Source organism: Stegostoma tigrinum, chromosome 4 (genome assembly GCF_030684315.1).
Source record: "Stegostoma tigrinum isolate sSteTig4 chromosome 4, sSteTig4.hap1, whole genome shotgun sequence".
NCBI classification, from domain to species: domain Eukaryota; kingdom Metazoa; phylum Chordata; class Chondrichthyes; order Orectolobiformes; family Stegostomatidae; genus Stegostoma; species Stegostoma tigrinum.
Window position 1 is genome coordinate 116693975 of NC_081357.1, and position 13896 is coordinate 116707870.

Consider the following 13896-nt stretch of genomic DNA (forward strand, 5'->3'; position numbering starts at 1 on the left):
GATCTCATGGTATGGATAGAGGATTGCTAAGACAGACTGTGGGGCTAAATGGCATTTTCGAGATGTCAGCTTGTAACTTGGTGTGCTAGAGGAATTAGTGCTGCAACCACAAATATTTACATTTAAAAAAACAACTTGGAGGATAGAACTGAATGTACTACTGATGCAAGTTTGGAGATGACACAAAATTAAGAGGGAAGGCACATAGGGAGGATGATACAAAGAGTCTGCAGAGGGATATAGGCAAGTTACGCAGGTGAGCGACAACTTGATTGCTGAATATAATGTGGGAAAACGTGAAGCTATGCTCTTTGGCAGAATGAATAGATGACCAGAATACTGTTCAAATGGGAAAGACCGCAGGAAACTACAACACAGATTGATTTGGGGTTCTGTGTGCATGAATCACATTAAAAAAAAGTTGACATATTAGTTCAGGCTAATGGGGAAGACAAATGGATTGATGGCCTTTATTTCAAACAGAACACAGTATAAAAATAAGGAGGCTCTGCTAAAGCGACACAAGGCACTAGTTACACAACACCTGTATTATCGTTGATTAGTTTCAGCCCTCTTATCTAAGGCATTGAAAGCAGTCCAGAGAGGGCTCACCAGGTTTACCTTGGGTATGGAGGGATTTTCTAACGAGGGTAAGTTGAATAGGTTGTGCGTGTATGCATTGGAAAGAATGAGTAGAGACTTACTGAAACATATAAAATTCACAGCAGATTTCACAGGGAAGCTGCAGAGAGTTCCTTTTCTTTGTGGGACAGCCTAGAACAAGAGAATATAATCTCTCAGAAGGCAGTGAATTTTTGGAATGTTTCCTCCAGAGGGTTGTCGAGGCTGGGTCATTAAGTATGTTCAAGGAAGAGACAAACAGATTAGTAGCCAGGAAGGGAATCAAGGATTATGGAATTGCAATTGAGAATTATCAGATCAGCCATGATCTCACTGAACAGCAGAGCAGACTTGATGGGCGAAATGGCCTAATTGTGTTCCTATATCTTATGGTCCTACATTCTATTCTTTGCTAATGTAACCAATCCCTCCAGCTTAGTTAGCTGACTGGACAGCTGGTTTATAATGCAGAGTGATGCCACCAGTGTGCGTCCAATCCCTGAGATTACCATAAAGGACTGTTCTTCTCAACCTCACCCCTCACTTGAAATTCACTCTGAGGATGCTATCTGATGGCATCTTATGTCAGAGGCCTTAGCATCTCTTACTGCTGTCTCCACTCAGGCCATCACTTTTTGGGACCTTGCCTCTTAGCCTCCTTCAGCCGACTGACATGATATCGATTGTGCCCTGGATCACTGGCATTTTCTCCATTCACTGTCTCTGTCTCTCTGTCTCCATCCTGCGGTGAGGCATGGTTTGTCTCCAGTGGGGAAAGAAGAGGGAGCTGCTGGTAATTGTCCAACCTGGGTGATGGCAGATGCCTGCCCTGGTCTCCCCTGCATTGTCCTGCTGGATGAGGGCCACAGTCTGCCACGGGATTGCCACAGATCAGACTGCCATCTCAAGGATGAGGGTAAACAGGTATCTGCTGAGGTCAGTGAGTCAGGGAAGGAAAGTGTGTGCTGCCAACTGCATGCCATAGGGTAGGGGAGGAAGGTAGATGGGTTCAGCCAACCAGAATGAAATGGGTGACCCCAAGCACAATTGGGGGCAGCTCCATAATGTCCTTGAAACACATCATAAGCCATCCTAGAGGAAATCCAGGTTGCAGTTTTCCTTCAAAGATGAAGTCTTTTGTTGGTGCTTCGACGTCGGGTGCCTTCAAAGCTGTTTTTCTCAGTCTTACCTGATTAATTAATTTAGCCCATTATCCTGCCTTCAACACTTCACATGCATTAGCACTGTTACATTCACGAAGGTCCTGAGTCACCTTTGGAGTACGTTCAGTGAGATCGAGTCAAGCTAGGAGCGGTCATTGTTAACTTTAGAGTCTTAGTTAACATTTTTCGGTAGGTTTCCCATGGGATAGACAGCCATAATAGATGAGAGATGGTGGTCGGAGGAGTCGGATATCTGGGTGGTTGGGTACAGATGATGACCATGATGCATCCAAACAGCAAATGGAGTGGGAACAAGCAGTGGGGAAGGGAGAATGTTACGAACAATTTGGCTCGGTTCATGGAATGCTCCTGTGCTCCCAAGTGGCTCGCAAGTTTATTACAAAGGTACACACTTCATGGATTCAGCTTCTGTCGCCCTTCTTGTTTATATTAATTCTTTCATGGGTTGTGGACTTCTACTGGCTGGCCCAGAATTTATTTCTTATCCCGATGTGTCTTTGAGAAGATGGTGGTGAGTTGCCTTTGTGAGCTGATGTGGTCCATTTGCTGTAAATCAGGAAGGATTTCCAGGATTCTGACTCAGTAGCTGTAAAGGAACAATGGTATATTTCCACGTCAGGATTGAACCTGGCTTGGAGGGGAATTTACAGGTGCTGGGGTTTCCATGTTTCTGCTCCCTTCAAATGGGCATGGTTTGGGGAGGTGCTGTCTAAGGACACTTGGTGAACTTCTGCAATGCATCTTGCAGACAGTAAACGCTGCTGATATTGTGCGTTGCCATGGGCTGTTCTTTTTTCAGATGCTGGCATTACCTGAATCCTAGGAAATCCAACTAGTGTAATTAAAAATAGACTTGCTATTGAAATGCAGTCTCACACACATATTTAAATAACGACGTGGTTAACTGAAAGTGAATGAATTCTTCACCAGCCACTATTAAAACTGAGAATGGGTATGGTCATGCTGAGTTATTCTCCTGTTTCATCTCCAGCTCGCTATTCCCCTGCCTGAAGCAAGACTAGCTGGTTTTAGGAGTAAATGTCACCCCATAATAAAACAAAGTAACCAGAGGAACTGTTCTGTGAAGTTTCTCTTCACTTAAAAGAAATTGCATCTCATCAAATATCTATTATTCACGAGTGACTGAATGCCTTTGTTGTTGTGACATTTTCAATAGGGAAAGCATTTACCAGAACAATTCTGGTAGCATTTTCATGGGTATAAGTCTTTTTTTTTCATTCCATGTACTCCACCCACTTGCAACCTGAAATAGTAAGGATTGTAATTGTGAGATAGTGTTGCTGATGAGGTATTTTATCCAATTGGGGGCAGTTTGGAGATCCAGTCACGAAGATCACGATTTCCTCTAAGAAGAACTATTACCTTTTTTAATTGAGTCTGTCAATTTTTAGCAATGAATTTTGCGGTTTTGGTTTGGAATTCACAAAGCAATTTGATCTTTCAGTGCTGCTTTTGAGAGGCAACCTCTGCAACTAGCTCCTGAGCAATACTATTGTTTATGTAATCATTCAAGAGGAGGCTTCATGTATTGCCCAGGTAACACTTTACTCTCTGATTTTCTCTTCCTGACAAATGTATGCACATAACAGGAACAGAGGCTCCAACCCCAAAAGTAACATTCCTGATTCCACTCTCAAAGTGTTACCAATTTCACAGACTTCACCCAATTTTGAAACCGTTACCAATGAAACAGTGCAGCCGTGGCCAATCTCATTCAATGCACTCAGCCCCACAGGCTTTCCTGCTGCTGTCTAAATGGAAATAAACCCAGTCAAGCATATTAGCATCATGTCAATTTTCAATACGGAAGATGCGGCTGAAGAAAATTACATAAACTGTTGGATGGCTCAGCCAGGGGGAATGAATAAATTCTATAAGCCAGGAAAGTAACTGAGCCACTCTCCAAACCATATTGAATTTACGGACCACAGTCAGAGTAAGCGTTAGGGGGTCAGCAACTGACTATCTTGTGCCTGAGTTAGACAGGAGCATCTGATTTAGGTTCCTGGTTTTGTATTTAATTATTAGCCAGTGATCTAGCTGGGCATTATAGTGTGCAGACAATTGATGAAGAGACAATTGGACAGGAATGATATATGGATTGGACAGGAATGAGGTACATGACAATATATATTGTCAATGAGTGATAACTGTGATTCATTTAAATTATAAGTGCTCTTGGAGTTGCAGCAAGGAATCTTCATCTTGATGAGAGGGGATGGAATAAACAAGGCAAGAAAAAATGAAGGGAATGTATGTAATAATATACCAAAAAATTAATCAAAAATGCAGATTTAACACTGCATTTGCTCCCAACAATTTTTGGAAGAAAAATCAATCAATAAAATACTCTAAGAACAAAAACGTCAAATTTAGGAACACAGGAACAGGAGTAGACCATTGAGTACATTAAGCCTGACCTGCCATTCAATCTGATCATGGTCAATGCCTTTTTACTCACCCCATTCCCATTATCCTGGTAATCAGAAATCTATCAATATCTACCTTAAACTTGGTCATGTCTGAGCCTCCATAGTCCTCTATGTTAGCTATTTCCAAAGGTTCACAACCCTCTCGGTAAAAAATTACTCCAGACTTATTTTTAAATGGTGCCTCATGTTGATGGACTCCGTAACCAGGGGAAAATCCTATCTCCAAATGAGTCCTTCGAAACTCTAGAGAATACAGGTTCGGTTTTCCTAATTTCGCTTTCTAAAACAGTTCTGCCATCCCAGGAGCAAGCCTAGTGAAACTTTGTTGCACTCCCTACTTAGCAACAGTATCTTTCCTAAGATCAATAAACCAAAACTGCACAATTGAATCAAGACTTTGTTACTCATATGTTCAAATCCACTTCCAATAAAGGCTTACACTTAACTAACTATCCTAATAGCTTGCTCCACCTGACCGTTCACCTTCAGTGACCTGTTAACAAGGCCATCTATGTCCTTTTATTCATCTACATTTTCCAACCACTTACCAACTAAGAAATACACTGCATATCTGTTTCTCCTACCAAAGTGGATAACTTCATATTTTATTACGTTATATTCCATTAACTACATGCTTGCTCCTTCACTAAGATTGTGCAAATCCTCCTGAAGCCATTTCACATCTTCCTCACAATAAAACAGCCTCATATCATCTGTATATTTGGAAATATTACGTTTCATCTCTATTTCCGAATTATTGACATACATGGTAAGCAGTTGGAGGAAGCCCAACAAAAACAAAGTTGCTGAAAAAACTCAGCTGGTCTAGCAGCATCTGTGAAGGAAAAAACAGAGTTAACATTTCAGGTCCAGTGACCCTTTCTTAGCTCTAAGGATCTGAGGAAGGGTCACCAGACCCAAAACATTAACTCAGCTTTTTCCCTTCCCAGGTGCTGCCAGACCTGCTGAGCTTTTCCAGTAACTTTGTTTTTGTTCCTGATTGACAGCATCCACAGTTCTTTAACTTTTTATTTCATTGGAGACCAAGCATTGATCCTTCTGATTCCCAGCTAGTCACAACCGGCCTTTTAATCTCTGTTACCTGTCTGTTATCTAATCTTTAATCTATGTCAGCAGATTAACTCCTATCCCACTGGATGTGAGTTTGCTTGCTGAGCTGGAAGGTTAGTTTTCAGACGTTTCGTCACCATTCTAGGTAATGTCATCAGTGAGCCTCCGATGAAGCGCTGGTGTTATGTCCCGCTTTCTATTTATCTGGTTAGGTTTCCTTGGGTTGGTGATGTCATTTCCTGCATTGGTGATGTCATTTCCTGTTCTTTTTCTCAGGGGATGGTAGATTGGCTCCAAGCCAATGTGTTTGTTGATGGACTTCCGGTTGGAATGCCATGCTTCTAGGAATTCTCGTGCAAGGTATTTTGTAGATGACGTTTGTTTTGTTTGTTGTCTGTATAGGGTGTTTTAAGTTGCAAGAACTGTGACAAACACTACATTGGACAAACTGGCAGAAAGCTAGCCACCAGGATACATGAACATCAACTAGCCACAAAACGACAGGACCCACTATCACTCGTATCCTTACATACAGATGAGGAAGGACACCACTTTGATTGGGACAACACATCCATCCTAGGACAAGCCAAACAGAGACATGCACGAGAATTCCTAGAAGCATGGCATTCCAACCGGAAGTCCATCAACAAACACATTGATTTGGAGCCAATCTACCATCCCCTGAGAAAAAGAACAGGAAATGACATCACCAACACAGGAAATAACATCACCAACCCAAGCAAAACCTAACCAGATAAATAGAAAGCGGGACATAACACCAGCGCTTCCTCGGAGGCTCACTGATGATGTTACCTAGAATGGTGATGAAACGTCTGAAAACTAACCTTCCAGCTCAGCGAGCAAACTCACATCCAGAACCTCAACCTGAGCTACAAATCTTCTCAAAACTCGCTAGCTCCTATCCCACTGCTTTAATATTTCCAACCAGTTTCCCATAAGGATTTAATCTTAGAAGCTTTTGAAAATCTACATCCATCAACTCTATTAATTTTGTCAGAAAGGTCTTCAAAAAATTCAAACAAGTACATCTAGCACAGTTTCCCATTATCAAATCTATAACAACAATGTCCAATTAGATCAGTATTGGGGGAAGCAATGGCTTAGTGGTATTATCACTGGACTGTTAATCCAGAGACCCAGAAAATGTTCTGGGGACCCAGGTTCAAATCCCCACCAAGGCAGATGGGGAAATTTGAATTCAATAAATATCTGGAATTAAGAGTCTAATGATGACTGTGAATCCATTGCCAATTGTCAAGAAAAACATATCTGGTTCACTAAAGTCCTTTAGGGAAGGAAACTGCCATCCTTACCTGGTCTGGTCTACAAATGACTCCAGGCCCCCAGCAATGTGGTTGACTCTTAATTGCCCTCTGGACAATTAGGGATGGGCAATACATGCTGCCTAGCTAGCGACACCCTCATCCCGTGAATGAATAAAGGGAAAAAAACCAACCAGGTATCTGTTTATCCCATTCGTTATAATAAATGCCAGTATTTTCCCTACTGCTGATGTAAGGCTCAAGATTCTGTATTACCAGTTTCGTCCCTTTCTCCTTCTTAAAAAGTTGGGCAACCTTGTTACCTTCCAATCTGTCTGGGCCACATTGGATGTCCATGAATTCAAACATACCACAAGATGTGCACTATACTTTGTCCTTCCAACCTGCCATTCTGTAATTCTAAAAGCTATCTACTACCTTGAGAATAAGTACATCCTACCCATGGAAACTTAATAATCTATTTCTCAGAGAAAAAAAAGCTCTAGGGATTTGAACATAAACTAATTATCCAACTTTTACCTTCACCTGTTAGAAATACTGACTGAGCCTACACACCAATCAGGGATGGCAGGAACTGCAGATGCTGGAGAATCTGAGATAACAAGGTGTAGAGCTGGATGAACACAGCAGGCCAAGCAGCATCAGAGGAGCTGGAAGGCTGATGTTTCAGGTCTAGATCCTTCTTCAGAAAGGGTCTAGACCCGAAACATCAGCCTTCCTGCTCCTCTCATGCTGCTTGGCCTGCTGTGTTCATCCAGCTCTACTTTTTTACTCACCAATCAACTGCTTTCCCTACTCTGTGATGTCAAACCACCATTGATCACAGTGTAGAGAGGCCTCTCAATCTGCATCTAATTTCCTGTGCCATTCACCTCTCATATGGAGACTTCATTCATTGCTGTAAACTTTAATTAGAGTACTTTTTCCCACTCTGACCCAAATTCCCAATATGGCCCAATTTTCCAGTTATTCTGTCTCAATCTCACTCACTCTCTCTCACTCAGAAGGTATGAGTTTGGTCATTATAAGTGTATGAGAGAGATGCAATCACAATATATTGAATGCAATCTGACTGATTGTTTAACTTAAACAATATGGATTCATCACATTCACTTTAAAGTGACAATTTTAAACATTTAACATTGTTTCCGTATTATTGAATTCAGTAGTACCAGGCTTTGAATTCTCCATAAATAATTTCTAATAAGTGCAGAAGGTACAGAAACATTGAATTATTTATCACTTGAAAGTAAAATATTCTGTTGACACCAAGATTTATTTCTTTTTCTTTTAAAATTTAAGTTACAATCCTGTCTTTTTTAACATTTGTAAACTGGTGTATAAAATTGTATCACTTTACTTATTCATGCATAATCTAAGAAAATGTGCACTATCATTAGTTGAATCATGTACATTTGGCAACAACTTGCCATCAATCAAGACACTGAGCGAAAGAAATGGGATCATTAACCTTGTTTTTGAGTGCCATTAGGATCCAAATGGTCAAATACAAATTTGTGTCATGAAGAAGAATCATATTGGACTCAAAACGCTAAATTTATTTATCTCTCCACAGATGCTGCCAGACTTATTCAGGTTCTCCAGCACTTTCTGCTTTTATTACAGACCTCCCAGATCCAGTATATCACATATAGGAACTTGGCAAAAGTATTAATAACACTGGAAGTATGCAGAACATCATCCCTTCTCCAGTCCTCCCTTAAGCTTGCACAGCTAAACATGGGTTAAGAAGCAGGAAGGAACACTATGCTCCAAATGGTGGCTATTTAAAGAAATGATCAACTACTTAGAAGTAAGGTAGTGTATATTTTTCAATAGCTGTTTCAAGTTTTAAAAGCCTAGAGGGTAGTGTCGCAATACTATTCACTGACTTCAATGTTTCTGCATAAACTATTTGCTTCCAGTCATGTACGTCTTTGATGGCATTCACTTTGGAATCAAATATAATGGGAAGAATGTTCTCCATTCAAGTAGAGCAGGACAAGCTGCTGAAAGACAGAGGGGAGAGGAGCTGTCAAAAAGAGGCCATGTCACCCAGGGTGCCTACTGTGGAATCATATTCCTTAAGCGTAGAAAGAGGCCATTCAGCCCAGCGAGTCTGCACCCATTCTCTGAAGACCATTCTACCCAGAACCCCATCCCTCCACCCATCCACAAGACCCCCCATTTCCTCTGGCTAGCCCACCTAGCCTACATATCCCTGGACATTACTGGGAGATTTAGCATGGCCAATCCACCTAACTTTCACATCCTTGGATTGTGGGAGGAAACTGGAGCAGTTGACGAAACCCATGCAAACATGGGGAGAACATGTAAACTCCTGACCTCATAACAATCATGGTTCAAATACAGATAAATGAGCTGAACTCCTGAGGTGAACTGAGAGCGACCGCCCTTGCAAACAGGCTGAGTATAACATTGAGGAGTTCTAGAAAATTGGAATTAATGACAATAAAGGGAAAGTTTCTACTAGCCATATGGAGCACTATGGAAAAACAATTATCGAATAGAATCCCTATAGTGTGGAAACAGGCCTTTTGGTCTGAGAAATCTACACTGAACTACAGAGCATCCCACCCAGACCCATCCCCTTGTAACCCACCTAATCTACACATCCCTGAACACAACGGGCAATTTAGCATGGCCAATCCAGCTAGACTACACAAAATTAGACTGTGGGAGGAACGAAGCACCTGGAGGAAACCCACGCAGACACGGGGAGAATGTGCAAACTCCACACAGACAGTCACCTGAGACTGGAATCGAACCCGGGTGCCTGGCACTGTGAGGCAGCAGTGCTAGCCACTGAGCCACCAAGCCACCCCAAATGTTTATGATTATTAGAGATCATTCATTTCAGTCCTAGTACATCAATTCAGATTTCCTCAAGGCATTGTCCCAGGTTCAACAATCTACAATTGTTTCATCAATGACCTTACCTCCATCACAAGATCAGAAGTGGGGATGTTCACTGATGATTGCATGATGTTCAGTGCAATATAATCCTCGTGTACCGAAGCAGCCCATGACTAAATAAAATAAGATTCAAACAGCATCCAAGACTGTGTTGATAAGTGGCAAGTAACATTTGTGCCTCAAAAGGACCAAGCAATGATCAACTCCAAAAAAAAAGAATCTAGCTATCTCCCCTTGATGTTCAATGGTATTATCCAGGCTGAATCCACCACTATCAAAATCCAATGGATTATCATTGACCAGAAATTGAACAGGAGAAACAATTAAAAGCTGTGGCTACAACAGCAGATCAGAAGTTAGGAATTTCTGTGCAAATAACTCACATCCAGTCTTCCCACTCCTGTCTATCATTGACAGGGACAGGTCAGGATGTGTTGGAATATTCCTCACTAGCCTGGAGGGGTGCAGTTCCAGCAACAAAATAAAAGACACCATCATCCAGGACAAAGCAGTCCTATTGATTGGCACCCCATCTATCACCTTCAACATTCATTCCCTTCATCACTGATATACCATGACAGCACTGCACTCCACCTAAAAGATGCACTGCATCGACTCACCTGGCGACTCCAAACCAGCCACCTCTATCTCCTAGAAAGATAAGGGCAGCAACTACATGGCAACTACACCACCTGCAAGTTGCCCTCCAAGCCATTCAACATCCTGACTTGGAAATATAACACCAGTCCTTCACTGTCATATGGTCAGATTTTGGAACTCAATCCCTAACAGCACCAAGGGTGTGCCTAATGTTCCAAAAACTGTAGTGATTCAAGAAAACATTTGCCCCCACATTCTTTAAAGCAATTAAGGATGGACAATAAATGCTGACTTAACCAGCGATGCCCACATAAAGAATATGTTTTGCTCGCTGTTGGATGTAAGTTTGATACTAGCACAATCCCTTGGATTGGGATCCACATCTAACATTCATAATTACACCTAGGATTGTTGGTAGGTTAATGAAAGAGAGCTCATGAATTTAACAGTGACTGAGGCTGATTATGCAGCTGGCATTTGAAAATGCAAGTATTGGCCTTTACAAGTCGTGTGACATTATTGATCTTCTCATTAAACTTCTTGCAGCACTCCATCAATGTCTTGCAAAGACACTCCTCACATTGACCCCTGCTGCTATCTGTTCTCACTATCATTTCCCTGTTTCTGGGCAGCATTTTGCTGACTGCTGAGGATACAGGGTATCTCTCCTTCTCTTCAAGTTATCTACCAAGACCTTCAGTTCAACCTGGGTTCCATCTCTTTCTGTTGCTTAGCCATTCTTCACTCCATCAGAGCTCAGCTGGACAAAAGAGTTTCAGCATTTGCTCCAGCCAGAAAGCAGCTTTACTATAAGAGGTGCATATAAGCTTCAAACAGTGTAGCAAGTTACAATAGTCGTCCTGCTGATGTGTGCAATCAATCAATTGTGCAGATGGTGCTAGTGGCCTGCAGAAATCAACGTTTGTTGCCATATAATATCAAACAGTGCTGAGATATTTGTGCTTTATCATCCTTATGCCTCCTTCTGTTACCAAATGTAGACCCCTGATTCACTATGTGGCATGAATCAATCAGCAGACCAGATCCTAAAAGAAGTAGGGGCAGGACGGTGGCTCAGTGGTTAGCACTGCAGCCTCACAGCGCCAGGGACTCGGGTTCAATTCCAGCCTTGGGTGACTGTCTGTGTGGAGTTTGCACATTCTCCCTGTGTCTGTGTGGGTTTCCTCCGGGTGCTCTGGTTTCCTCCCACAGTCCAAAGATGTGCAGGCTAGGTGGATTGGCCACACTAAATCGCCCATAGTGTTCAGGGGTGTGTGGGTTATGGAGGATGGGTCTGGGTGGGATGCTCCAAGGGGCAGTGTGGACTTGTTGGGCCGAAGGGCCTGTTTCCACACTGCAGGGAATCGAATCTAATCTAAAAGTGTGTGTCCACATTGTAATTTGTGGAGTGTGATGTCAAAAACAAAGCCTCACTTTGCTCAATCTTTCTTATGGTTCACCATTGAGTTGGAGGTCACTTGTCCTCCAGCCACTGGAAACCTTGCGTAGAAAATCATAAATAATATCAAACTCCTTCCATTCAAACCTCTGCTATTATTTACTCAGCACTCATAGCTGGACATAGCTAGTGCCAGCCGTGATTACATTTTCCCTTCAATGATAAACCATACCACCTGCCAACTGCAAAATCTTTTATAAATGAACAGTACTGTGTTTCTTGTGAAAGTGGCATTACTGAATTAGCAACGTATGTGTGAAATAACAAAACCAGCAATGGATGAAATTATATATTCATTCAGTCAAACTGCAATGCAACCTCTATACAAATGCCTTTTACAGCAATCTACAATAAAGCAGAACCTTACATTTCATGATAGCTTGAGACAGAAAAATCTCAAAGCAACCACTGGATTGAAGTATGGCTGTGAATACTGAAAGCATGAAAAATATTTAAAACATTTTTTCCAGCAAAGAAATACAAGGGGCTTAATCTTTTTGTCCTCACTGTCTCGAGGTGTAGTGCCACAAGATTGGAGAGAGGGCAAATGTCATTCCCGTGTTCAAAAAAGGGAATAAGCATAACCCTGGAAATTACAGGCCAGTTAGTCTTATGTCAGTGGTGGGCAAATCATTGCAAACAGCTCTGAGAGATAGAATTTATGATCAATTGGAAACACAAAGTTTGATTCGTGATAGCATGGATTTGTGAGGGGTAGATCATGCCTTTGAATTCTTTGAAGAGGTGACCAAACACGTGGATGACGACAGAGCGGTGGATGTGGTATACATGGATTTAAGTAAGGCATTTGATAAGGTTCCCCATGGTTGGCTCAGGCAGAAAATAAGGAGGCATGGGATGCAGGAAATGTGACGGATTGGATTCAGAATTGGCTGACTCTAAGAAGACAAAGGGTGGTAATGGACAGAAAATATTCAACGTGGTGCTCAGTTACGAGTGGTGTACCACAAGGATCTGTTGTGGGTCCCCTTCTATTGTGATTTTGTAAATTAATTGGATGAAGGAGTGGAAGGGTGGATTAGTAAGTTTGCAGACGATACGAAGGTGGGTCATGTTGTGGACAGTGCAGAGGGCTGTTCTAGGTTACGAAGGGACATTGATAGGATGCAGAGCTGGGCTGAAAAGTGGCAGATGGAGTTTAACCCTGAAAAGTGTGAGGTGATTCATTTTGGAAAGAAAAACTTAAAAAAACAGAATACAGGATTAATGGAAAGATTATTGGCAGTGTGGAGGAGCAGAGGGATCTTGGGATTCATGTCCACAATTTCCTGAAAGCTGCCATGAAGGTGGATAGAGTTGTTAAGGTGGTGTATGGTGTGTTAGCTTTCGTTAATAGAGGGATTGAGTTTAAGAGCCCTGAAGTTATGCTCCAGCTATACAAAAGCCTGGTTTGGCCACATCATAAGTGTTGTGTCCAGTTTTGGTCACCTCATTACAAGCAAGATGTGGAAGCATTGGAAAAGGTGCAGAAGAGATATACCACAATATTGCCTGGAATGGAGGGAAGATCTTATGAGGAAAGTTTGAGAGAGCTATGGCTTTTCTCTTTAGAACGACGAAAGATGAGATGTGACTTGATAGAGGTGTACAAAATGATCAAAGGTATAGATAAGGTCAACAGCCAGAGACTTTTTCCTAGGGTGGAGATAACTATTACGAGGGTGTACAGTTTTAAAATGAGTGGAAGTTGATATAGGAGAGACGTCAGAGGTAGGTTCTTTACTGAGAGAGTGGTAGGGGCGTGGAATGCATTGCTGGAGAGGGTAGTGAGGGGGATTTAAGTGGCTATTAGATAGGCATATGGATGATATTATAAGATAGGGGTGGAGGTTAGATAGACCTAATGATTAGGGTAAAGTTTGGCACAACATCGTGGGCCGAAGGGCCTGTACTGTGCTGCACTGTTCTATGTTCTATCTCACACTGTCTAGCTAAAAAATAAAATACTGCTTTTGGTCTCTGTGATATGAAAATGCCGAACCATTGATTGTAATATTAATCACACAAGCTTTGCATTCCATCAAATTCATTTTTCTAATTACATTTATCTGCATAAGTAAGCAGATAAAAATGATGTATTGATATCAAATGCCAGGCACCCCACAACCTGATGGAATATGAGGAGTAATGCTATGAGCTTCTACTGCTGACATTAAACCTTGCAAGATGGAAGCACAGGTCACAGCACTGCCCCCCTAATATTGTAACTCTGCGCACAGACAGTGGTGCTGTGGTCGGGGGGGAGG